The following is a 27,609-nucleotide window of genomic DNA, read 5'->3' on the forward strand; positions in this document are numbered from 1 at the left end:
GTGAAACAATTACAGGTACAGCTACACATTTATTAGCTATATCTCACCCAGTCAGGGTTTACAACAATTAGTGAGTTAAATTAGTGCATATGTCCTTCTATTATTGGAGTGCGGAACTGAACAGAAGCCCAATCCTGATTTTTAAAGAGAAACGAAAATATAATTCTTCAATAATTTCTCTTTATCTTTTTTAGGAAATAAATAAAGTAGACATAAAAATAACCTACAGCCTTCACATAAAACAAATGTCTGTTTCAAAACACTGATGTTCGGAAAGCTTTGGTCAGACCCAAATGTGAAATGTCTGACCAAAGCGATGGTGACCATCCAGATCTTTTTTTTTTTTTTTTTTTTTTACAGCTGCAGGTGAACTGCTTTGGAGTGAGTAAAGGTTTTTAGGCTGTTTTGTCAGCAAATTAAAACTTCTTAATGACTCCTGGTGTCCGATTTATATTAATATCTAAGCATTAGAGCTGTCACATAAAAAAACAAAGAGAACTATACATTAACGTACCCTTCCATTTTGAGGTTCATACACATGTACATTGCAATGAAATACATTCAAACCGGTGTCTACACGGACACTATAGCCTCGGAAAAGAAACTGCTCATTGCTAAAAAAAAAAAATATCATGTCACAAGTGCCATCCGGTTTGCTGTTAAAACACTGCCACATTTTCAGCAGCAGATTACCTCAAAAGTGAAATACTGACCACTTTCTGTTCCTTAAAAAAGAACAACGCTTCACTTCATCACCTCCTGGCATCCTCAACAGTCTTAACACTGCTATTACAAAAACTGTGCTTTTGGTGTTTATCCAAAGTTTAAATGAAAGGTTATTCATGATTCTTCTTCCACACAGATCATTTGTTGTCATTTTAAAAATCTAAAATTTGCGAACATTGTAAAGCCCCAATTCCAATGAAGTTGGGACGTTGTGTAAAATGTAAATAAAACAGAATAAAAGATTTGCAAATCCTCCTCAACCTATATTCAATTGAATACACCACAAAGACAAGATATTTAACGCTCAAACTGAGAAACGTTATTGTTTTTGTGCAAATATTTACTCATTTTGAAATGGATGCCTGCAACACGTTTTAAAAAAGCTGGGACAGTGGTATGTTTACCACTGTGTTACAACACCTTTCCTTCCAACAACACTCAATAAGCGTTTGGGAACTGAGGACACTAATTGTTGAAGCTTTGTAGGTGGAATTCTTTCCCGTTCTTGCTTGATGTACAACTTCAGTTGTTCAACATTCCAGGGTCTCTGTTGTCGTATTTTGCGCTTCATAATGTGCCACACATTTTCAAGTTTTTTTTTTTTGTTTTTTTTTAAGTTGCCCATGCCATGGGCACTAACACACCCCCATACCATCACAGATGCTGGCTTTTGAACTTTGTGCTGGTAACAATCTGGATGGTCTTTTTCCTCTTTCATCCAGAGGACACAACGTCCATGATTTCCAAAAACAATTTGAATTGTGAACTCATCAGACCACAGAACTTTTCCACTTTGCGTCTGTTCATTTCAAATGAGCTCGGGCCCAGAGAAGGCGGCTGCGTTTCTCGATGTTGTTGATGTATGGCTTTCGCTTTGCATGGTAGAGTTTTAACTTGCACTTGTAGATGTAGCGACGAACTGCGTTAACTGACAATGGTTTTCTGAAGTGTTCCTGAGCCCACGCCGTAGGATCCTTTACACAATGATCTCTGTTTTTAATGCAGTGCCGCCTGAGTGTTCGAAGGTCACGGGCATTCAATGTTGGTTTTCGACTTTGCTGCGTATGTGCAGAAAGTTCTCCAGATCCTCTGAATCTGGAGAACTTTGGAATTTTGGAACATTGGAATTTTGTAACTTTGGAATCCCTACCTAAATTCCTTGCAATTGAACGTTGAAAAACATTATTCTTAAACTGTTGGACTATTATTTCACGCAGTTGTTCACAAAGTGGTGATCCTCGCCCCATCTTTGTTTGTGAAGGGCTGAGCATTTTGGGGATGCTCCTTTTATACCCAATCATGACACTCACCTGTTTCCAAACAGGTGTTCTTTGAGCATTCATCAACTTTCCCAGTCTTTTGTTGCCCTGTCCCAACTTTTTTGAAACGTGTTATAGGCATCCATTTCAAAATGGCAAATATTTGCATAAAAACAATAAAGTTTATCAGTTTGAACATTAAATATCTTGTCTTTGTGGTGTATTCAATTGAATATAGGTTGAAGAGGATTTGCAAATCATTGTATTGTTTTTATTTACATTTTACACAACGTCCCAACTTCACTAGAATTGGGGTTGTAGGTATACAGTGTTTACATGATAACAGCAAAGCGGCAGTGCAGCGGAACAAGCTGGAGGAGATACACAATGAGTAGCATTATATCATACAATGTCTTTAGTCATTTATAGGAATATATTAACAATATAAAACTCAGAAACAGTCTCTGCTAGCAATAAAACTTTGTTTCTGCAGGCGACTGTAGGTGCAGGTAGTTTTAATGTTATCAACTAGTGCAGAAAAATTATTTAGCCTTGTCATTAGTGTTCAAAACGTCCTGTGGAGGCTGGTTGTGTATGTGTGTGTCAGAAAATACCAACAAAACAGAGAATGCTTGTAAACAAGAAATCAGCTTGGGCAGTGACATAAAAGCATGTTGAAATCAAGAAACTCCTTGGCAGTGCATTTCTGCTTTGAATTAAAATAATTTGTCTTCACTGGATTGTCTCTTACATGATTCAGTGGAGGTTTTAGTTGTTGGACAGGTGGAATAGTAGTGTTGACCTCGCAGCAAAGGGACGGTTTTAAAGCACAAGGGCCCTTGGGGTGGAACCAGAGGTTGTGCAGGGGTTCAGGTACTGTCGGGCCTGTTCTGTCATGATCAGCTGGTCTGCTGTTTTCCCGTAAATCACTGCTTCCCAGTCATGCACCTGCAGAGAATGTGACCAATGATTTCTACAGACCGTTATCTTGTTACACACAGTTTCACTTCTGAAGACTTCCTGTGTTAAAATGCTTTGGGGTTTTAAAGGGATCACTGCATGCACCTTCTTGGCAAGCTAGGATAAACATCAGTTGTGTTAAAGGTGCAGTCCATTTACAGTTTTAACCAGTGAAGTCATAAAAATTATTTTCTGTGGCACCACTACAATTTTATTCCATAGTATTGAAATGAAGAATTTACAATCTTATATTGCCAGTATGACCAAAATTCACTTTTTTGTGGGGAAACAAACTGAATTTTGAACCTTGTTTCACAAAGTTGCAGGGATAACAGGCCATGACACACTGTGAAACTCAAACTCCCAGCATGCCATGAGGGGTTTGAACAGCACTGCTATGTTACATATGCCAGCATTAGCATCATAGAGCTGAAGACACACATTAGACCTTTAATTGTGCTGGAAAATGGTAAAAGGCATGTAATAGAAAGACAAAAACATTCACAGCTACTTAGGCCACCAGAGATCCTGTTAACAAGAACTCAATGAAAAATCTAACCTAAATCTAAATCTAATCTAAATCTAGTTTTCTTTGGTGGGGAAGCTCATCTCGACGGGTGAGGTGTCCCGTCGAGATGAGCTCCCCCACCGAAGAAACACACATAAGTTTTGTCTTTACTTAAAATAAATACAGTAATAAGTGTCTTTTCAATTAAAAAGTAAAGACTTGCATGTACACGCTGTCATTAAAGCAGAATACTGTCGTTAGATGACTGGGAGCTCATCTCGACGTTGAGATGCGCATGTGCAGTTGCGCGGTAAAGAGAGGCAGCTCAACTCGACGGGTGAGGTGTAAAAGTCCGGGTAGAGAGATGCACATGCAGTTGTGCAGTGGAGGTCATCTAAAGGGGTAGTTCACCTCGTGGGGACAAGGCATTTGTTTTTAACATAATCCATGGAACTGTGTCAGGAAAGGTACAATCCAGAAAAAGAAATCTGGAAAATTCCAAAACAGGAGATTGAACTGCTATGTCAATTTATCTATGTATAATAGTATAATATACACATTTTATAGAATAGTATATTTTTACACCAAAAGCACAATTTTTACTATTATTTCAATCCCTCATCTCCTGTTTACACTTTATTTATTGTACAATATTGTTAACTGTATGTGTATCTTCTTAATTTTTATTGTTTTTATTGTTGTTCTCTGTAACACTTGCTTTGACAATGTAAACATACGGTATGTTTCCCATTTCAATAAAGCTTCATTGAAATGAAATGAGATCACACAGGAGACAGGCAAAGAGATAGAAGGGCGGGGCAGAGAATGAGAAACAGGCAAAAAGAGAGACTGCGCATGCAACAGGGGCAGAAAGAGTGAGAAGAGAGCAAAAAAGAGATCTGCTTGAGCTAATCTCTGTTCTGTATCTTTCAGCTCTGCTATTCCAAAGAAAGCCCAGCTGAGGTTGACCAGTGTATGACCGCTCGTTCTGTCATGCTGTTTTTTTTCTTGCATCCTCCGATAACATTTTTATTTATTTATGTTTTTTTTTTTTTTTTTGCTTTTTCACTGGCTCTGTCATGATTATGAACGTAAGAAATAAAGCCGTTGCCTTGTTCTTATAGCCACTAGCTCGCCAGTGCCTCAACAGGGGGCCGTGGTGTATGTATTGTTGTAGTGCAGTAAAGCAGGCTGTTTCTCACAAGAACCAAGATTCTCATTCACGTGACACCGGGTCGGTGTCTCTGAAGTTGAAAGGCTGGTACTCTGGTTCGAGACCCCTGATGGGGAGAGACAGCCCCATTCTCCCTAAAACAAGTCATTACCCAAGGCCGGAATATGACCATTGGGTATTGTGAAGACTTTGCGTCCGTCCGGCCGCCCATGCTCAGCATTCGTCCATTCCTATTACTGCCAGGGTCTTCAAATTCACGGGGAACATTCTTGTGACACAGACCTTGGACAAGTTCAAAGATGGCTAACTTTAACCTATTCTAAGGAGTCAAAAGGTCACATTTTTTTTTCTGCACTCTCTCTGTGATTACATGCTCATATGGCCAAAGGTACATTTGCATTACATTCTATATTTTAACAACTACACTTACTCCCAAACTTTAAAATTAAGTTCAAAAAGTGACTTAGTTCCCCTTAAAGTAAGAAGCTCTAAAAACTGGATTTCCATAATACAACCCCTGGCAAAAATTATGGAATCACCGCATCGGAGGATGTTCATTCAGTTGTTTAATTTGTAGAAAAAAAGCAGATCACAGACATGACACAAAACTAAAGTAATTTCAAATGGCAACTTTCTGGCTTTAAGAAACACTATAAGAAATCAAGAAAAAAAGATTGTGGCAGTCAGTAACAGTTACTTTTTTAGACCAAGCAGAGGAAAAAATATGGAATCACTCAATTTCTGAGGAAAAAAATTATGGAATCACCCCTGTAAATTTTCATCCCCAAAACTAACACCTGCATCATATCAGATCTGCTCATTAGTCTGCATCTAAAAAGAGTGACACACCTTGGAGAGCTGTTGCACCAAGTGGACTGACATGAATCATGGCTCCAACACGAGAGATGTCAATTGAAACAAAGGAGAGGATTATCAAACTCTTAAAGAGAGTAAATCATCACGCAATGTTGCAAAAGATGTTGGTTGGTCACAGTCAGCTGTATCTAAACTCTGGACCAAATACAAACAACATGGGAAGGTTGTTAAAGGCAAACATACTGGTAGACCAAGGAAGACATCAAAGCATCAAGACAGAAAACGTAAAGCAATATGTCTCAAAAATCGAAAATGTACAACAAAACAATGAGGAACGAATGGGAGGAAACTGGGAGTCCAACGTCTGTGACCGAACTGTAAGAAACCGCCTAAAGGAAATGGGGTTTACATACAGAAAAGCTAAACGAAGCCATCATTAACACCTAAACAGAAAAAACAAGGTTACAATGGGCTAAGGAAAAGCAAATGTGGACTGTGGATGACTGGATGAAAGTCATATTCAGTGATGAATCTCGACTCTGCATTGGGCAAGGTGATGATGCTGGAACTTTTGTTGGTGCCGTTCCAATGAGGATTTATAAAGATGACTGCCTGAAGAGACATGTAATTTCCACAGTCGATTGATGATATGGGGCTGCATGTCAGGTAAAAGGCACTGGGGAGATGGCTGTCATTACATCATCAATAATGCACAAGTTGATGCTGATATTTTGGACATTGAAAGATGTTTGGGGATGATGAAATCATTTTTCAAGATGATAATGCATCTTGCCATAGAGCAAAAACGGCAAAAACATTCCTTTGCAAAAAGGACACATAGGGTCATGTCAATGAGCAGATCTGATTTGATGCGGTGTTAATTTGGGAGGATGAAAAATTTTACAGGGTGATTCCATAATTTTTTCCTCAGAATTGAGTGATGTCCATATTTTTTTTCCTCTGCTTGGTCTAAAAAAGTAACCGTTACTGACTGCCACAATCTTTTTTTCTTGATTTCTTATAGTGTTTCTTAAAGCCAGAAGTTGCCATTTGAAAATGACTTTAGTTTTGTGTCATTCTGTGATCTGCTTTTTTCTACAAAATTAAACAACTGAATGAACATCCTCTGAGGCCGGTGATTCCATAATTTTTGCCAGGGGTTGTACATCCCTGTTTAAAAACTGATCCCCATGTAGGCTACCTGTCCAGAGCTGAGTTTTGGTGCTTTGCGTGAAGCAGGTGACTTCTTCATATGTGAGCTAGCAAAGTGATGAATCGGAAGTAATAAGGAATCTTCTGTCTCAGAGATCAAAGGGCACTCCTTCTGCTCTGGAATCAGGGAAGACGTCGCCAGTAGACTTTCCTCTGGTACCTGCAGTGTGACGGTCAGTAAAAGTGATGCTAAATTAATATATATAGTAGTGTAGGCCAGCTTAAAAAAAAAAAAAAAAAAAAAAAATGCTTATTTTAAATATTCAAAAAGCTCAACCAGGAAAATCACAAAGGTGCCAGTCATGCTATTTTCTGATTACATGTAGCCTGAACAATTCTTTTGTTTTGGAACTGAGACAGTACAGTCTTGTTTTCCTATCAAAACTGCAGGATTCTCAACTACTAATTTTGAACAAACGCCCCAGAGAGACTTACTTGTGCATTGTTAAGCTGCTCTTGGAAAAAATGGATGTTGAGGCAATCTTCTCCCAAGGATCAAGCACAAGAGACTTTCGTACTTTTCCGGAGCTGAACCATCCATCTGAAATCCAAAATCCAGGAATTAACTACAAATACTGTTCACAAGGATAATTCAGCTCAATATTCTGTACATCAGTATGTCTGTAGTGTTAGTTATTTATCAAAGGGGAAAAAGAAGACTATGTATATGTGACACATACATTATGCTTCCATGCTCTGTAATCAGTCAGGATGTCTGTTTTGTTGAAATGTCAGCTCCAGTCTCCTGCTTTAGAACTTCCGAATGTCTTCTTCTAGAAATGCCAGTGGCTGGGGCTGAAAAACAGGCAGGCAAATATACTGTTTTGGATAGACGTTAACATGCAGTCAGCATGAATATCTTGGCAGTATTGGGCTTTCAGGGATGTTTTCACTGTTCTTTATCTGGGGGTAGAATGACTGTCCCACATAAACTACACAAAAAAGTTACAATTTATTTTGGGCTACCTGAAATGAAGACATTTCATCTGCGTCATTACAATCCAGGTCAGTTCAGGTGAGGGAACATAAGCTTGTGACACACGTCGCCATATCCACCACACTACCTAACCACCATAAGTCCTGGATGATAACCACCCATGCAAACACTTGCAATGCTGGATCATGGCCACAGAAGTGTATTACATGGCCAAAATATTGTATCTGACATTAACTCAGGATGCAAGCAATACTGCTCACCTGAGTCTCCCTAAGTAAAGGTTCATTTGACACAAAGTCAAAGCAGTGCCTAGGGATCGTCCAAAGAGACGAGTACCAAAGACATGCAGTTGTCACCTTAGGTCAACAGTTAGCATCCAAGTCACACAATCACACAGTAAGGGCCCTGTCCCACTGGCGTTTAGGAGGATTTGCGGATGGAATGCGCACAAAAGTGTCCCACATCCGCCAAACAACCGCAATAACCATGTAACATTCCTGTATGAGTCGGCCGCCATCCGAACACGTCCGTGATCATCCGCAGAGGCACGCATGTCCGCAGCCAGGATTTTTGAGCGGCTCAAAATCCTGCTGCGGATGAGATCCGCATCACTGCCTGAACACATACTGAAGACATACGCAGGACATACACAACCAACGCGCCACATATCCCCTGTCATCCGCTTATATCCGCAACCGACGGGTTGGCAAGGCTTGGCGGTGGACCGGGACAGCATGCAAAACAGATATGACACGTGCCCAGCACGGCCACATCACGGTCACAAATGGTGTGTCGCGCATGCAGACAGAGTGGGCACAGATGCAGCGAGTGCATCACGGCCGCTGTGCCCCTCATGGGGGCGCCTCCGCGGTCGCCTTCACTTCTGTTCCCTGTTATAGCCGCTTTTCTTCCTCATGTATTCACTGATCCACCCCGGGACATTTGTCATTTCCGCCCACCCACCTTTGTTGCGGATGCTCAGCTTTTGTCTCCTCATTTCATGCGCAAATCCTCCTAAACGGCAGTGGGACAAGGCCCTAAGACAGCACTAGGATTTGGACCTTTGTTCTCCTGCAAATTTATCAGTATTGCCAAATACCTGTGTCCAGTGACCTCATGACTCCACAAGCTATTTGTAGGCATCTCTCAATCTCAAAGGCTGAAGATCCTAAGGCATAAATGTCACTTCTGCAAATCGAGATTAGGAAGATATTATAAACCTGTGTCTTAATCTTGCGGCCAGTTCTAATACTCTGTCTTTGCATTTTACCACTGTGTGGTTTCCCTTCAGTTTACATATTCATGTGAATGTGCAAAATGAAGTGAAACGTTGAGGTGGTAGGGCAAACTGTATTAGAATTGTGCTGAGATTTATGACAACTGCAAACCCAGACAGTCCACCTCTCAAGTAATGCAATCTGGGTATCCACTGATTCCCCAAAGATCACAGCATCATCTGTGACATCAAGTCAGTAAAACTTTCAACCATAGGCATCAAAGCTGCTGCTTTCAACAACCCTACCCAACACCCAGTCCATGGAAGCATGAAACAGTGTAGAAGCCCAAACAAATCCTTCACAGGTGATCCCCACAGCTGGAAACGGTACCGGCTTTGGCTGGAAATAACATGTGATAGACTGGAAGATGTAATACTGTGATTCAGCACCAGAAAAATAACAGTACACAGATATCTTGGAAAGCCCAGTATTGCCATGACATTTATGTCAGTGTTCAGTATATGTAAACGTCTGACCACAACTGTGCATAAAAACTATGTAATATTGTTGATCATTTACCTCCATCTTAAGGGGCCCATGCATTTTCTCCTGAGCAGCCAACGCATTTTTGAAGGGAGTTGGTGTCCTCGGGTCGGAATCGTGACAGTTTTGCGTAATTTAGGAGTTCGAGAACTAGAAAGAAAAAATACGCAGTACTGTAAAACTTCTTTCCTGCCAAACAATCTGTTGACGTAATGATTCTATTTCTGGTAAACTCTTTACAACAAATTACCAAGAACTTAAATTTTAATTGATTGTTTTTTCCTATTTATCTGTATGTGTTATATGCAGTGCTTTGTAAATATTAAATGTATTGCTCACATTTTAATACGAATGCTATCATTTGCCATTTCTTATATTTCTCTTTTACCAACTATGAATATAAACAATGCAATATTTGAAAAGAAAATTCATGCAGGTCAATCATGTAACACAATCATGGCTACCAAATGTGTTATCCAATACATATTTACCCATCATTCTCTTTCTGGTGCTTCGGTGTGGTTTCTTTTTGGAGCGGCGTATAGAGGAGACATCTTTGGCCGCATACAGGAGTTGAAGTTAGGGTGGGGTTATCAAGATTCAGATGTTCAGTTGCAGACATGTTGCAGAACTGTAGAAGCCAGAAACACAAAGCACATGACCCACATGAACAAAAAATAAATTTAAAAAAGTGTACTGGATTACTAGGTGTGGAAAAAAATAACTTCATTTACTCGCGATGGGGTAAATGGCAGGGACTTTGGGGGTTTTCTTCGTGACTCAGAAACATTTTCTAAGAAGGATGAGTATGTCCTGTCAGACAAAGGGGACGGTTCAACCCTTTCAGTTCTCATCTTCCTCCTCCTCCCAATCAATGCCTGTGTGGTTTTGGATGAATTGATAGTAGTCAGGGAGGACACACCGCACAGACCAAATGGGAGTTCTTGTCACAACCAGAAATGGTAGGTGGGGTGTTTACGGAGTAAACCATTGGATTGCTCATTGTCCGCTCTGGAAGAAGTGTGGTGTAGCCTCCCTGGATGTTCTTGGAGGGTGTTGCTGTCTTTGATATATCAAAACTGGCCACCTTGCTCCATATAACTGGGTCCTGCAGAACAGAACACATCTCCAGTAGGTCTTCAACACATTCATGACACAAGTTCTTACTGAAAATTATTTTGTTATTGGAACCATTTTCTCATACTCACTGAATCCATGAGCTCCATGCTTTCAGCCAAACTACTGGTATGGTATGTAAGGTTGACAGCACAGTGCCGGCCTCGTCAGCCATAAACTTGCTGGGTGAGATGGTGAGCTGTGCTGGAGGTCCTCCAGATCCCAGAGCCCCTCCAGGGGGCTTTCACGTCCCTGCTTCTCTACACTGCTGCCACTTCGTAGTTATTGTGTCATCTGACATGTTGTCTTGACCAAGCTGTGTACTGTTCCAAGCTCTAAAGGGCAGGATTAAAAGAAAACTGGTATCAGACTGTAGCATTTTCAGTGATTTGATGGCATGGGATTCGCAGAATGTGGAGGGGGTAGGGATGTGGTTTCACAAATTTGTGTCATTTTGACCTCTACTGAAGTAAAGGTCATGATATCTGGAAAACACACTGGTGATAATACACACATCAGCCCAATTACTTAACCTTTATAAACCAAGTCACTGACTAAAGAACAAGCTATTAAATGAATGGAATGAATGAGATGCCAAAACAGTGTTGGAGGGGACAGAAAAGGAGAAAAAGAGAAGATAGCTTGGTTAAAATCCAAACTGTTGGCTGAGTGTCTATACTGGTGCAAGAACTGCTCAGAATAACAGTAAGTTCATGTTTGGAATGACGTAATGGGGCAGGGCTATACAAGCACAGCTTCAGGCCAGTCAGAATGAGCAGCAAGATGGGAAGCTAGTTACCACAGCAACACTACAGCAAATCAAGCTACAGGCACGCATACATGTCCGCCATTCGGTATACACTGCAAAAAGTCATTTGATCAAAGTCCTATAAGGCTCCAGTACACTTCAAAGATGTAGAATGTTCTTGAATCCAACTGATTCCAAGTGATTCACATTAGTTTGCTGTTTTTTGTGTAGGGTCCAAAGCTCATCTTTGTTTCCATTTTCAACTTTTGATTTCAACCCCCAGCTGAGATTTGGTCACAATATCGCCATCACTGAAGGGCCAGTGTGCAAATATTCTTTGAGTGCTTCCATGGCTAACAGGGGGTACCACACTGCTCGCCTGCCAACATGAGAATTAACAAACAATGTTACGCTCACAGGACAGTATCTGTAGATTAGTCACACACATCAGAGGAAGACAAAGAAAAAAAATCTATCTTTACCTGTTTGTTTTTTGTTTCATTGCAAAATAAAATATACTATAACCACCATCAACACCAATCTTTCTCTTAAAGTAGACCTGCATTGAAATAAATGTGGTCAGATTTCAGAAAGAAATAGCTGATATGTATTTATAAGACCCTTGTGAATTCAGTAAAGTAAATCTGTAAGCCCAAATTTGTAATTCAGCAGAGAAATCTTCATTTAAAAATGACAAATTTGCAGCTAAAATTTAGGCACTCTGTGAAAACAGTTTTGTACAGCCGTATCATTTCCATGACTTCAGGGACAAGCTCCCGCCTTCAGTCCGATCCCGCATTGAAATTGATTTTATCTGTTAGTAATGTTACTTATACACTTCCTGGTTTCAACATCCAAAATAAGCTGCAATGATATGAGATACAGCTCTGTTGCTCAGATCAGCAACGACATCGACAGCGGGCGGCGTTCTTCCTCTCCCGCTCTCTGCCTCCGCTACGCTCGCTGTTTTAATGCGAAGCGGCCGGTACACCTGTTGCTCGCAAGGACAGACTTCTTGCGGCAAAATCCACAGCACCGCACGTCTCGGCAATCGGAGCCCCAGAGCTCCATGGACGCTGAGAGAGGTTTATATATTTTTAATGACTGGGATTCTTTGCGGGTCTCGCCTCCAATATCCCGCGATGGTACCGGAGGCGAAAGACAGTAGATTTTCATTGCAACAACCACTCAATCAAACGGGCGTATGAAAAAGTCCCCCAAAATAATTTTCAAGCACAAATAAAAGAAATATGTACTCACCAAACGTGCACGCAGACAATATGAAGTTTTAAAAAAAGTAGATCCTTCCGTATAAGACAAGAAAAAGGTGCAGATGCAAACTGACGTAAATCCACAAAATACAATTGGCGCAATGCATGCTGGGAGAGGGGCTTGTCCCTGACGTCTCGGCAGTGTCCATGATGAGAGGGACAATTTGCGGAGGGCTAAATGTTAGCTGTAAAATTTGTCATTTTCAAATGAAGATTTCTTCGTTGAATGACAGATCTGGGCTTGCAGATCTCATGTGTAAATGTAAGTAATTTTTTGTTCAAAAAATCTGACTGCATTTTTTTCAATGCAGGTCTCCTTTAACCACTGTTTGTGGATCTGTGATGTATTTTCCAGTACTACATCATTCTGTGCTTAGTCATTTTTAACATGTTATACTGTTATTGCGGGTCCTGATGATCTAAGGTTAAGGTGGGCTTGTGACCAGATGATCCTCAGTTTCAATCCCCAGACCAGGTCCCTTGACCAGAGTCTTTAGGGTCTTATCTCACTAGGCCTGACTGTTGGAGACCAGTTGGAGAAGTGAATTAGCGACTAAATCTTAATTCTGCAAGTTGCTCCTGGTGTGCAGCTGGGTGCCTCGCATGACAGCACCTTGACATTGGTGTGTGTGAGTATGTGTGCGTGTGTGAATGGGTTAATATCAAGCATAATTGTAAAGCTCTTTGAGTATCTGCATCAGATAGAAAAGGCACTATATAAAATGCATCCATTTACCTCTTTATTGTGTACATTTGTCTCACATCTTTTGAAGTATACTACCACCTTTCTACACAAATCATCTCACATATTGTTTTATTTAAAACAATACAAATGCCTACAAAAGAGATGAGACTTTGGAGTTTTCTGGGAACAAGCGTCAGTATTTGTGTCCACATCTGCTATCTAGCCAGATAACAGAAGATCTCACCACCCGAATAAATAAAACACTTGGTTTCAAGAAAATCCTTGCTTTTCATCTCTTTGATTCATCATAAGTTTGAAAGTCTTCATTCAAATTAAAGATTATTTTACATTTAAAATGACATTTGCAAACTTTTTACAGTGTAGTTAAGATAAAAACACGCAGTCTACGCTGACTAAGGATGTTAACACACATTCGGAGTGTGTTCTTAACACAAGGACCTCTGCACTGCACTTGTCGCTGGACTTCATTCTCTGCTGACATAAGCAGCAGCTCAAGCTCCTTAATTCTTTGTTCTCTGTCAGGATCATCCAGGCAGGATGGCTGGAATAAACAAACGTCAGGGAGGAGAGGATGAGAGGATAGGAGGAAAGGAAGAAGTTAAGAAATTTAGGAAATACAGGAGACAACAAAAAGGTAACAGCAAGGTAACGACACAGAAATATTTAAGAAACAATTATCTGCAGTTGAAAGTTAGATGAAAATAACAGGACATTCAACAATTTGATTTGAAGTCCAGCGTTAGCATTCAAAAGAACAACTATATGATGACAGAAACAGTGCAAACATAGGGAAAGTGATAAGTTTGCTTTTCCACATGCATGGACCGAAAGGCAAACTCACCGGTGTGAAGTCTGAAGCATCGGTTAGACTGTCTATCAGCTGTCCACTGTGAGAATCATATGGATATCCTCCAATCTAAAGCACAGAGAATCTCAAGTAAATCTGAATGAACACAAATTCCAAACCAGTCATTTCTGAAAATCAAAGCATTATGTTGATCCTTCAGGTACTTTCTAATTCTATTTGAAGGGTTGCTAGAATTTTAATTAGGACCACATGCTGATTTTTGTCAACAGTAGATTAATTATGGCAGAAGAGATAGGTTAAAAGATTTAAAATAAAAATGGTGGAAAAATGAGTCCATCTTTATTTCAGGACAGCAACTAGCCATTATTTTTATTACTGATTAGTTGTTTGGTCCATAAAATGCCGGATCAGTGTTTTCCAAACCCCAAGATGATGCCCTCAAATGTCTTATTTTGTCCATGACCCTAAATATTCAGCTTCTTGTCACAGAGCAGTTGTTCCTTGACTTCTGAGATCTGAAGGGATCAGGTGTACAATAAGCAAAACAGTAAAACTACCAAAAAACAAACAAAAACCCACAATAAATATTTTCATATAAGCTGAAATCAGACAATTTGATGACTCGAAATGATTAACTGTTTATCAAAATAGTTGGCAATTAATGTAATAGTTGATTCATAATCTTTGCAGTTTGACTTTGCAGCTGTTGTATGAGATAGGACTGAAATGTTGATTAATTGGATTAACAAAAATCACAGAAAAACATGTGCCTTGAGGGATCATTTTCTTAATGAATAAATATACACCACAGCAGTCGGTGCATGGACATTATTCAGCTCTGAGACATACTGCTTGAACTTGATAACAAGATTAAGAAAAATGACATGAGAACTTTTCCCTCATGCAGCATAATGAGAGTGCACGCTTTATCTATTAATGAATGGTAATAATTTTCCTTAAATATGCACCTAAAACTAGCAACAGGACCAGTGTATACACCCATATTTTTTAAAATGTGGCTCATGCTGCCACTTTGGTCTGAACAGGGTTTTTGTTCTTCTTTCTGATCTATTTTATAGACAAAAGAGGGACACAGCACTGTGTCCAAACAGTGGCTCCTGTTCTACACGCTCATACTGTAAAACGTGTTGTGGGGTGTGGCTGGATGTTTTGGTGTTCTTTTCTTTTCTTTGCTCTTCAGGTGGCATGGAAACTGATTTGTCTGTGGAGAAGGTGCTGGCTGAAGAGTCCTCATCCTCATCAACATCATGTGTAGCACCTGTGACTGGTGCTCACATGCAACCTTAAAGACTTTCAGCTGAAGCAGATAATTGGATGGCGTTCTGCATTTAAATCATGTGTGATTCAAGCAGAACTGCCGGGAACTCGACCTTGTGATGTCCGTTTGTGAGACGCTGAGGACCGCGCCTGAGTTTGACACATCGAGCCCGTGAAGCAAGGAAGGGTGAGGACACTTGTTGTCAGCACACATTAAAGGTGATTAAGTGTTCGACTAATTGTTGATAGTAACTTGGTGTTTTGTTACGCAGTATACTGGAATTGTGATGAGAATTGTGCAGTTTGCTTCTCACTGCTGTGGCGTGCAGGATAAGTGATCCTCCACTTGTTGTGAGAAGCTGCTCATTTGCATAAAGTTAAAAAATACAGACCTGAATGTGTTGCTGATAGCGTGTGTCTTTTGAAAGATATTGTTGTAACTGCTGACTTACCTCACCTCTTCTTTGCTTCACAGAGTCAGTTTGTCGTGTCCACCTGGGGGGTGTTTGTCTGGTGGTAGTGGGTCCAGGAACGCCTGGCTTCTATCCTTTTGGGCGCTTAAGAGCGTGCCAACAGTCACTCCACCAGAAGGACGTTCTTTTAGTTTTGTACACATTATTATGCACAGGTGAAAAATAAATTGTTTCTGTTGTTGGAACCGCTTTCTGGTTATTTTTAGCGCTGGGTTCTGTCTGACGCAGGTCCGCTCCTCAACTCGCGTCGACACATAACAAAACGTCTCCATTTTCTCTTTGCTGTGACAAATTTTAAGCTAGAGACTGAATGTCCTATGATGAATTTCTCTTCATAAGAGTCAAGTTAATTATTAAAATAAAATAAGCTAACAGTAATTTGAAAAGTGATAGTCAATACAGTGATTCGGCTCAGCTTGAAGCATTAATACAAAGGATGCCTTTGTTTCAGCTGTGGGACAGTATGCTAAAGTTAGACATATAATGTTTTGCACTCAACCACTATGAGATCATGAGAGTTAAGTGGACCTGGCTGGATCCTGGCACAGACAGGGGACTGCGGTCACAGTGCTGGAGTTCTGGTGGTGTGGGAGTGCACAGTCTCTGCTGGCGTTTCTTCCCTCCAATGTGAGAGGGAGCAACTGTCTTGCAGCCTTCTTGTAGGTAGCCCTCGTGCTCCACTTTCCTCCTCATGGTGGAGTTCCAGTGATTCTTGATGGAGTTGTCTGTCCTATTGAGAAAGCAGCATGTTAGGAAATCATTTCATTAACAGGACCATCTGTAGGTATGTAATGTTGCATTACCGTCCGGGAAGAAGCTTAGAGATCTCTGCCCAGCGGTTACCAAGCCGTTTGTGGGCCTCATAGATGATTCGATCTTCCTCCTGAGTCCATGAAGTCTTTTTCACCTCTGGGTTGAGGTGGTTGTGCCACCGTTCACGACACTGCTTTCCAATCCTTCCCTGGAGATGCTTAGCGATTACTGACCAGCGCTTGGGGCCATATTTGTGTACCAAATCAATAACCTACGCAAACAGAAGATATTGTGAACAAGCCATTGATTTTTCATGATAATCCATAAACTGTTCCCTCCTTCATGTAAAAAAAAAGGCTGAATAAGACCACAATCGGCTTAATTTAAAGGAGTCACATTGTGCAAAATTGTTTTTCATCCATATTTACAGTTATATCAACTCAAAGTTGAACAATTTGCTGGTCTGGTCTGTGCAACATGCCTACACAGTCTTTGGCAGAGAGATGGATTGGAGTCCTGTTAGGGAGGGGGGAGTGGCAAACACCATATTCTTCTCATTTAAATTAACACCCACAGACACAGTTAATTTCTTAGAGCCTATACCTGTATTCTGGCTTCTTCACCTCAGTGGCTTTGTTTCTGAGACACCTGGGGCCTCACATACAAAAACTTGCATTGACTTTCTACTAGAAGTTGGCGTATGCCAAAACCCTGAATCTGGTGTAAGCACAAATATATTCAGATCTATCAAAGTGTGTGCAGGCATGAATTCACGCACATTTGGTCAGCCCAGTCTTACTTTTTTTTTTTTCGTGCTCCTGTCACAAAATGAGTAATGGTTTATGAGCCAATTATCCTCATTTGGAAGTAAATCCTCGCATTCTCAAAATACACGCTCATGTCGGATTGCATCATTTGCAAGGTTGTCTAACAATGCTAACGCAGCCACTGTTAGTACCATTTTATGCATCACTTTGCACATGCTTTTATATCCATCCATATAATTGCAAACACATGGGTGTGTTAAATGTTCATCAGTGTGTCTCTGAAGTGCACATCACTCTGTTGACTTCTTGTTTTCACACTATTAACAGTTCCCAGCATCACCTTTACATGTCCACAGTGGAACAATAGCTGTAGAAACGTGCATACACCAGCCTGGATTTTTGCGTAACGCACCGCACATTTCCACACTCAAGTTACATTTGATACATTTGCACGTGGATGTGGAAACAGGTGACGCCAGGTTTTTGTGCGTAAGCACGCTTTGTGCATGAGGCCCCTGGTTACTTATATTAGCTTACTCAAAAGGCAAAAACTATGACTCCTTTTAATTACAGCTCTGTTTTGTGGTATAAATCCCATGTCTTATTATTTCAGGTTGCTGTCCAAAAGCTGAGTCAGTGTTTGTTTTTAGCACCAGAGTACATTTGTCTGCTTCTGTCAGAGCTAAAAAATGTTGTGATGTCATTGATGGCAATTCATGTTTCTATTGATAGGTCGCTGTTTCTGTTATGTAACTAAGTTTTGGGAGGAATGAAATACCATTCTTGACATTATCAAAGAATCTTTCTCCATTTCAGGAATGCACTGTTCATTCCTGAGTTCAGACAGATAATAGCCATCTGTGCAAAGCAGGACTCTGAAGTAGGCTGCTTCCAAACCCTGTGTTTTATTTGGGATGACATAGTGGAGCATTTACTCTGCAGAAATATAAAAATAAAAACAATAAAAAGAAGGCAAACAAGAGCACTGTTTTGGCAGGAAGTGAGAGCGTGCATGTGTGCAGGTAGTCTGGGGGGAAAGATACACCATGTACAAGGCCTTTATTTCTTTTTGGATGTGATCTTTCCTTTAGTGTAGGCTATTCTCCACCTGTCCAGCACAGGAAACTCTCAGCTCCTCTTACCTTTTGATCCTCCTCTTTTGTCCAGGGTCCTTTCACCAGATCTGGGTTGAGCACCTTCTGCCAGCGGTGCTGACACTGGCCATCTGTCCTCCCCTGTGACATAGTGACACAAAAAGCAACACCTCAGTTACATTCACTCCTGACAGCTTTAACTAAATCTGCTTCTCATGATGGTGTACTTATGACTTAAGAACTCTGTCTAGAAAGTAAGAAACGTCCGTGTGAGCGTGAGTGTGTGGCTCACATATCACTCTGTTTGTCAGATCGGCCTCAGTTTTCAGATATGGCTTGCGCATGGCACAATGATGTTATTAATGTGGAACCAGCTCCCAATTCAGATCAGGGAGACAGACACCCTCTCTACTTTTAAGATTAGGCTTAAAACTTTCCTTTTTGCTAAAGCTTATAGTTAGGGCTGGATCAGGTGACCCTGAACCATCCCTTAGTTATGCTGCTATAGACGTAGACTGCTGGGGGGTTCCCATGATGCACTGTTTCTTTCTCTTTTTGCTCTGTATGCACCACTCTGCATTTAATCATTAGTGATCGATCTCTGCTCCCCTCCACAGCATGTCTTTTTCCTGGTTCTCTCCCTCAGCCCCAACCAGTCCCAGCAGAAGACTGCCCCTCCCTGAGCCTGGTTCTGCTGGAGGTTTCTTCCTGTTAAAAGGGAGTTTTCCTTCCCACTGTAGCCAAGTGCTTGCTCACAGGGGGTCGTTTTGACCGTTGGGGTTTTACATAATTATTGTATGGCCTTGCCTTACAATATAAAGCGCCTTGGGGCAACTGTTTGTTGTGATTTGGCGCTATATAAAAAAAATTGATTGATTGATTGATTATGAATTTTTTTTTTAAATCTGTATTTTCATTATTGGGTTGGCCCGCTCTGGAAATGTATTGCTTCTCCAAACGTGCCCGTGAATAAAATCAAGCCCAGGCTGTCTTCTTCTGTGGTGTTTAGTGCCCCAGTTTCATCGGCTAATGTTATCTTAGCCTTAACTTAACAATCAATGGGTGTCCCACGATTTCCCCAGACTGACTGCAAATATGAGTAAATTAAGTACTTTTGTTTAATTTTAATTGTTTCTTTGTGGCATTTTGTAAATGCTGAAATCCGTCCCCTCATCTAAACGTACCCCTGTGAACAAATCAAGTGCACCTCTCTTCTTCTATGGCAGATAACAGCAGCCGGCATCCTTATTGTTGCATTGCTGCCACCTTCTGCATCAGTGCGTTATAGCAGTACTAAATCCTATCGATGAGTCCAGTGTCTTTCAAGTATTTAAAAAATGAACACTTCCCCCTCCCACTTGAACTTATGTCTACAATTGTCTGCAGATCACCTAAACAAATTAATACTTATTACAGTATTCCACCATACATACCCTTTACTTCACCCCAAAAAAGAAATCTAACAAGACTGAGCCTTCAAAACACTTTTTAAAATCATGCTTTTGCATTACTGTTTTTGCTTTTCCCCAGTGACCAAAAAAGCAACAGGCACCGGTAGTGGTACTGTCACATTAGTGGAATGGGGTTCAACTACCACAAAACTACTGTCCTTGCTAAAAGCCAAAATATATGAAAACACAATAGTTATCAATCAATCCAAACATTTCACAACAAACCTAAATGTCCCTGACTCACATCATATCAATAACTACTGTATTTACAGCCATATGTTTGTGCTTCATGTACACAACTGTTTATTCCTTCCTCCTTCCTACACCAACAGAGTCTTGTCTGTTGTTGTGTCAACCAGACTAAAAAAAGAGCAGCAACAAAAACATTCAGGCTGCCATTTTGCATTGAGGACAAAGTGCAATACAATACATATATGAATGTATTTGCATATCAAATTATGAGTTTGCCAAACCCTAGACAAGCATTGTGCAATATGGGCATATTTTTTACATGATGTACCTACTGGAAAATAGGTAGAGATTAGTTTCCAGGAATCAGTTCCATGCTGCTCAACAAGTTTTTTAAGCTTCTCATCCTAAGAAAAGAGAAAGAGAGTGTATGTGAGACACTATCAAGCACTTTCGTCAGATTTGCCTATGTTTACATAGGCATAAAAAAGACTACAGAAAACAATAAAAAAAAACACTCATACTTAGATATACAGTTGAGCATTATAGATAGACAGTTTAGCTCAGCCGTTTTCGACAAACGGGATGATTTTAACTTTTATATTGTAAAATTTCCTTGTATGAGTAGTAACATAAGTAAACCTACATAGGGTGTTTACATCTCTCAATTAGTCAGAATTGGTTGCATCTGTGATAATTACCAAAGTTTTTCCATGAGACACCATAAACTTACTAGATTAGTTAAACAAGGGTTTCTGTATAACAAATTGGTTCTTCAGTTCAAAATATTTTCTAATAGACATCAAGAAATAATATCTAAGTTTGGGGTTCCCATTAAAAATTAGTTAACATAACCTAACAAATAGGGTAAACCTTAGATAAAACCTATAACATATTATATCTGAGCCTTTGTTTATACAGTTATACTGCTACAATTATAGCTTAGCCTATTAGCTATTAATTATCTAATAGGCTGCCTCACCCCCATTATTTATATATATATATATATATATATATATATATATATATATATATATATATATATATATATATATATATATATATATATATATATATATATATATATATGCCAGTTTAATGTTTAATGCTTTAAGTGGTTACTGGGTTTATCAGCTGTAATTACGTGTTCCCACACGAGGGCTAAGCTACTGAACACTGTGTTAAAAATATAAGCAGAAGAAGAAGAAACATCAAGATGTGTAAAGCTGGCTGCTGCAGGTTTGGTGATTAAAACAGCAGCGGTTTTTCTCTTTTCTGCAAATATATGTACTTATGTCTCCATATACATTTCTACACGCTTTACTTTTTCTTGTCCCCCCTTTTTAATATTATTATATTTAAGTAAATATTGGAGGAGTGGGGTACAATTAGTTATACCTAACAGCTAATGTTAGCTTATCTAGCTGGCCTTAGCAACGTTCATCGTAGCTTACAAAATAGTTGGTTCTTTTGTGTTTGACAACCCACATTAATTCATACTTTTGCCCACATTTATTTTATATGTATTTGATAATACTGTTACTGTAGATTTAACTACGCTATTGTACTTTATACACTAATTACCATTTTTGTTTATCGTGTTAGCTTGCTGGGTATGGTTGGCTTATTCACGGCTAATTTAGCTCTTCTACCATAACTAACTTATTTTTACCATTTACAATTCTATTTAAATGGTAAATGGACTGCATTTGTTTATATAGCGCTTTTCCATCTGCATCATACACTCAATGCGCTTTACAATAATGCCTCACATTCACCCCAATGTGAGGGTGCTGCCATACAAGGTACATACTACACACCAGGGATTAAGGACCTTGCCCAAGGGCCCTCAGTGATTTTAGTTGGGCTGGGATTTGAACCAATGACCCTTTCGTCTCAAGCCCAACACTTAACCACTCGACCCTCACCTCCCCTTCCCCTAATTAAACTAATTAGACGAATTAGACTAAATTAGTGTTTAATCCTCCTATGGGCTCGGTCACACTAGAATGTAAACTGAACAGGAAGCTTGTCGATGTTCTGGTAGGTCACGATGTCAGCGTTCAAGTCACCAACATCACCTTTTTAAAAAAATGTGAAAGGCTTCAAATCATCTGCAAAAGTTTCCGTTTCCGGATCATGAACGCACCTGATAGATTAGATTTTATAGGTTTTTTAAATGTTCACTCATGGTGTAGATTTTTAATGAGTCATCAGTTTATGTGTTCCTCTAAAGACATGAACATATAGTACCTAAGTTCATAGGTTTCCATTTGATAGCATAATGATTATACTTTTTATTTTCCTATAGTATGCTAACAGAGTTAGTTTAGATAGATACCAGTACACTCACACACTCACAGCTTCTGCTTCTACAGCTTAGTCTACTAACTATATTTGATTTCTCTACTAGTCTACATACTAATTAGAGCCTGACCGATATATCGGCCGATATAAGCCCTTTTCAAAGTACGCACTATTGGCCGAAATTTTGCAGATAGAACGCCGATAATTTCTCATAAACAGAACAGTTACTGAAATAATGTTTGTCGGCAATGTAAAATGTCCTTGCACTGTTTGTCCAGTAGATGGAGCTCTGACTCCATTCAACTGAGAGTTGCTTACACCCCTGCTTAAATGTGTTAATCACCGGCCGTAGTTCACCCCCCACACTGCACTGATTGGCTGACAAAAGCATAAGTAAGTTTCTAAGGATGTTGTTTGTAATAACTTTGCGATTACAGTCACCCCACATTTCTCCCGTTTCAGTTCAACTCAGTTTGATTAACTCAGTTTATGTAGTAATGTGTCAGATGTGCTTCATTGCATCAGTCACGCTTTTTATTAAGCCCACATTGTGTAGACCTTATTTCTAGCATGAAAAACTTTCGTTTACTGCTAAGAGGTTGAAACATTCAGATTCACTGGTCATCCAGAAGGGTTCTGGGAAATACTACGGTTCGCTATTAATGCCGTCGTATACGATGGCTGGGACCAAGCTTTACTAAATTGTAAATAACGTTTTAATGATATGAGATAGAAACTTTTATTTTTGCTGAAAAGTTAACTCCGCAGACTTTCAATCCACCATCGGCCATCTTGGTAGTCCTCATAGAAGATGTGTGATGACGTGCGCAATGTGAGTGTCCAATCGGAATTGGTTCTCCATCACATGGTTTTCCAAAATCCAATTGTAGGGCAGATTTACCTCACGTGATATGGCAAAGATCGTTTTCAGGAGTGATACCTTACTAGTTGGCCCGTTTGAATAGCCCCCTAACTGCTCCAATTGCATGTTTTTGAACTTGAAAATTCTTCTCTGTTATAAAGTTAATCAATATGAGGACAAAGCTTCAGCTTTTAGCTCATACCTTTTTTGTTAAGGGTCCAAAAAAGAACATTTTATTCATTTAAAAAAATAATATCGGCTGATTTATCGGCTATCGGCAAATCAACCGATTTATCGATTATCTGCATTTTTTTTCATCCAAATATCGTTATCAGCATCAGCCTCAAAAAATCCATACCGGTCGGGCTCTAATACTAATTACCTTTACTACAACCTTCTCCTGTGATGTCTTATCCTTCTTATGTCTTATTATTATATTATATATATCTTTTTCTTGGGCTGCTTGGGTGGGTAGGGAGAGTTCCCATGGGATAAAAAAGCTTTTTAACCTACCATCCATGGTTCTCAAGACCAGGCACCTAAGTGGCTCTACTCTCTTATTTTACTCTTCCTTTTTAGATATTTAGATATACCTTTGTATACTGGCATAGTTCCACCTTAGAATTGGAATATATTATATAAGCTATACCTTACTGAATTTTCATGTACTGTTTAATAAAATAACAGCATTGATTTTTGCCATTTTGTATAACATAAATCATCACTGAAAAGCAGATTCTCAACCGTACAAACCACCTGTGGTGTTTTGCTGTAGACTCAACATCTGTCTCTGATAAACTCACCTCATCTCGGGACCACTTTACTTTGCACAGGACCTTTTTATCTTTGTTCTTTTCTTTACTCTCTGGGTCTGTGGAGTGTAGCTCTTCATCTTCATCTTTGCTAAAAATGAACAGGCCAAAGACAGTGGAAATGGTGTAAAAGAAAAGCAGATTTTATCAGCTGCATGCATAAAATAATGGGAAGAGCAATGATATGTAATATGATCTGGCATGACCTAGACTTTGCCAGAATTTGGAAGAAAATGTTTTAATACATTAATTCATTCATTTTCTAAACACGCTTATTCCAATGGGGCAGCGCTGTCTCATTTGAACCCCTGAGTGATATTCCAGGGACAGCCTGCCAATGCGCAACACAAACACAGCATCATTTCACACGGAAAGATGGGGTACTGTTTTGTTTTCAGCTGCAATTGCAGAAGCAGTCCTGAAAAAAACAGGTTTCTTTCAGTTCCAGTGGAAAAGGGAAGACAAGGCAAATGAGAGAGGTTGTGCGAGATTTAATGTGAATAATGAAAATGGGACTGTCCCCGGAAGTACAATTTTTGCATCATACGCACTTTCATTTAACACCTCGCCCACGCCCACCCTCAAACGAGACTACGGTGTCCAATTAAGGGTCATGGGAGAAGGGCTGGAGCCTATGCCAGCTGTCTTTTGTTCAGAGGCAGGGTACACCCTGGACAGGCCGCCAGTCTAAAACCAGGCTGACACACATAGACAGACAAACACATTCACACTCTCATTCACATCTACAGTCAATTCAGAGTCACCAATTCACCTAACCTGCATGTCTTTGGAAGTGGAAGGACAGAACCCATGCCAACATGGGCAGAACATCAGCTCCATACAGCTCAGCACACAGGTTCTCGCTGTGACGCAGTAGTGCTAACCACTAAGCCACCGTGCTGCCTAAGGTCATGATTGTCCACATAAAAATACATGTCAACAAAAAACAAAAAGTCGATGTCAGCTGCAAGAAGTTTTGTTTGCCCCACTGTCAAAATGCAGTCCCCCACACATCCTCCTCCTATCAACACCTATACTTTATAGAGTGCATCCATAAAGTATTCACAGTGCTGCACTTTTCCCACATTTCTTATGTTACATCCAAAATGGATGACATTTTTTTCCTCCTGAAAATAAAAGTAGGATATAATTCTGAAATATACTTGAAACATTTAAGAGTCTGCTCATTAAAATTAAATATTAGGAATAAAAAGAGTTGTAAATGAAAACACTCAGGCAACCTCTGTTACAAACTATTTAATGTCACATTGATTTTCTGCAATATTGATACATCATCAAAGCCAACTGGCTTATGTAAAATTATGTGAAATTGTAAAATATAGAATGTGATTTCTCACGTCCTATATTTGGAGTGTGAAATAAAACCCACCCCTATAAACTCAGGGACACATTCTGGTTGTGGAGGAGAGACTGCAATAAGTAATGTACCATAGACCTGTCTGCCACCTGCTGGACATGTCAGAGCTTCTGCAGGGAACAATCATATCACATGCATAATAAGAGCAGGTGTGGCTGGAGATACATGTTAACTTAAAATAACCTTTTTTGTCAGTTTCTTTCATTTCTAAACAAATGTCTCTGTGGCAGGTTGCATGTATGTATAATTATAACAATAATTCTGTCAACACATTAATGCAAGTAATTATAATGTTCATTGGGTGCTCCAATCTGACACACTGAATGAGTATCACTGGTGAAAAACTATTATTATTATTGTCACTATTATTATTAAATGAATAAGCAGATTATAACTGGACAAAAGATACTGTTGGTGTGAATGAGTTTGTCTGTCGAAATATGGACCTGCGATGGAGTGGAGGCCTGTCCCCTGCCTCTTGGCCAATGGCCACTGGGATAGACCCCAGCGCCCCCAAGACATATGGAACAAATGTATTAGAAAAACTGGGAAAATAAATAAATAAATAAAATATTGAAAAATATAATTAAGCTGTGTACAAAAAAGTCAAGAGCTGATCAGCAGCTCAGATCTGGACCACATAACACCCACTACCTTATAAATACTTGTGACTGATTGGCATGAATGATTTTATAATGAAGATATATACATAGTCAAAAACACCTTTGCAGACATTTGTATATTTACTTGTGCAGTAATATCACGGTATGTAGAGCATCAGCCCTCTTATGCCTTTATTTTATATTTTTAAGCAATACTGTTTTGGAAGCAGACGGTTAATGTACTTGCTTCCAAAACAGAAGCTTCCCAGTTCACGACCACCCATACCCATTCTCCATATAATGTGGTCTGGGGTTGCTTCAGGAAGTGCATCTGGCATAAGACTTGTGCAAAATCAGCTTGCAGATCCATATCGCATTTGCTGTGACAATCCCAAGTGAAAAAAGGGAGAAGCCAAAAGAACTTACTAGTATACATTATGTCTGTGCAGGAAACTGTTTACATATGTCTCAGTCCTGTCATGGCTATATATTTACGCTAGGCCTGATTACATTAGCAGCACAACAGTTAACATTGGCACTGTGCAAATGTGTTCAGCAACCAGGAGTGCCAGAAGAACACTTCGTTTGTGGGCTGTATGAGGTCAACCTGTGTTGACACCTCAAGAAACAGCCAAACCCTGACCTGTCACATTTCATTGCTGTGTTTCTGAAGATTCTTGATAATGGGTTACCTGCTGTGCAAAACAGTAGAAACGAGCAGTTGCATGTTTCTATTATTTAAAAAAAAAAATTGTAACATCGTAGAACCATGTTTGAAACATGCAACAATTCTCTTTGGAGACATCTTTATATTCTACCCTTATTACACATCTATTACCATGTAAGCTGATGAGCCTTACTAGTGTGACTGGGTGCAGGTGCAGGCAGATGATTGATGCCTAAACTGAAACAAAGCTCGGCTGTTGTGTGTTGTTCTTTCTGGCACCTACCTGAGTGATTTCCCGTTGTCCATGACAGCTGATAGGCTGCTTTGTCCTTTTCAACGACGAACCAGTATTTGGAAGCGCACTAAAATCCCACAGGAATCGATGTGTATCCATAGAAATCCCTGTCACTTATTGCTGGTTTCTTCTGCAGCATCTGGCTAGCGTGGCTCGGCTAATTAGCAGGCGAACTCTCTGAATATCCATGACGTCACGTTCCCTTTATGAAAGTCTTACTCACCATCTATATCATCTTCACACATAAAACGCGACTGTGCCCGAAGCCTTGTTTATTAAACAGCTATATTCCTGGGCGAACAGCTGATATTAAGCTGAACAGAGTGACATTGTACCGGCCGTTCGAGCTGCGCCTCTCTCCACTGTACTCCTGTTTATGATTTTTGTCCAGCCCGCCGAATCTCGCGCCCAGCCTCTGTGCGGGCGGCCTCGTCTCTGATTGGTCAGAACTGGACCCTGCAAAAAGGGGAGTTACCGCTTCCCTCCACCGATAGGCCACAAAACAGGAGGGCTTGACTGTGACTGGGTAGACGTGAGTGATCTTGTCGTTTGATTGGTCAAAAAATATGAGGAGGCGGGTGCTAACGTACCGACTGTACTGTCGCCTCCATGGAAAAAGAGACCTATATTTGATTTATATTATATTATATTATTATTTATATTATACCTATATATATATT

General features: G+C 39.9%; 1 pseudogene; it reads right to left on the reverse strand.

The window, feature by feature from the left end:
• Window positions 1-2,319: 2,319 nt before the first annotated feature.
• LOC117510100 lies at window positions 2,320-27,285 on the reverse strand (annotated as a pseudogene).
• Window positions 27,286-27,609: the final 324 nt, after the last annotated feature.

The sequence above is a fragment of the Thalassophryne amazonica genome, chromosome 1 (genome assembly GCF_902500255.1).
Source record: "Thalassophryne amazonica chromosome 1, fThaAma1.1, whole genome shotgun sequence".
In the NCBI taxonomy this organism is placed as follows: Eukaryota; Metazoa; Chordata; class Actinopteri; order Batrachoidiformes; family Batrachoididae; genus Thalassophryne; species Thalassophryne amazonica.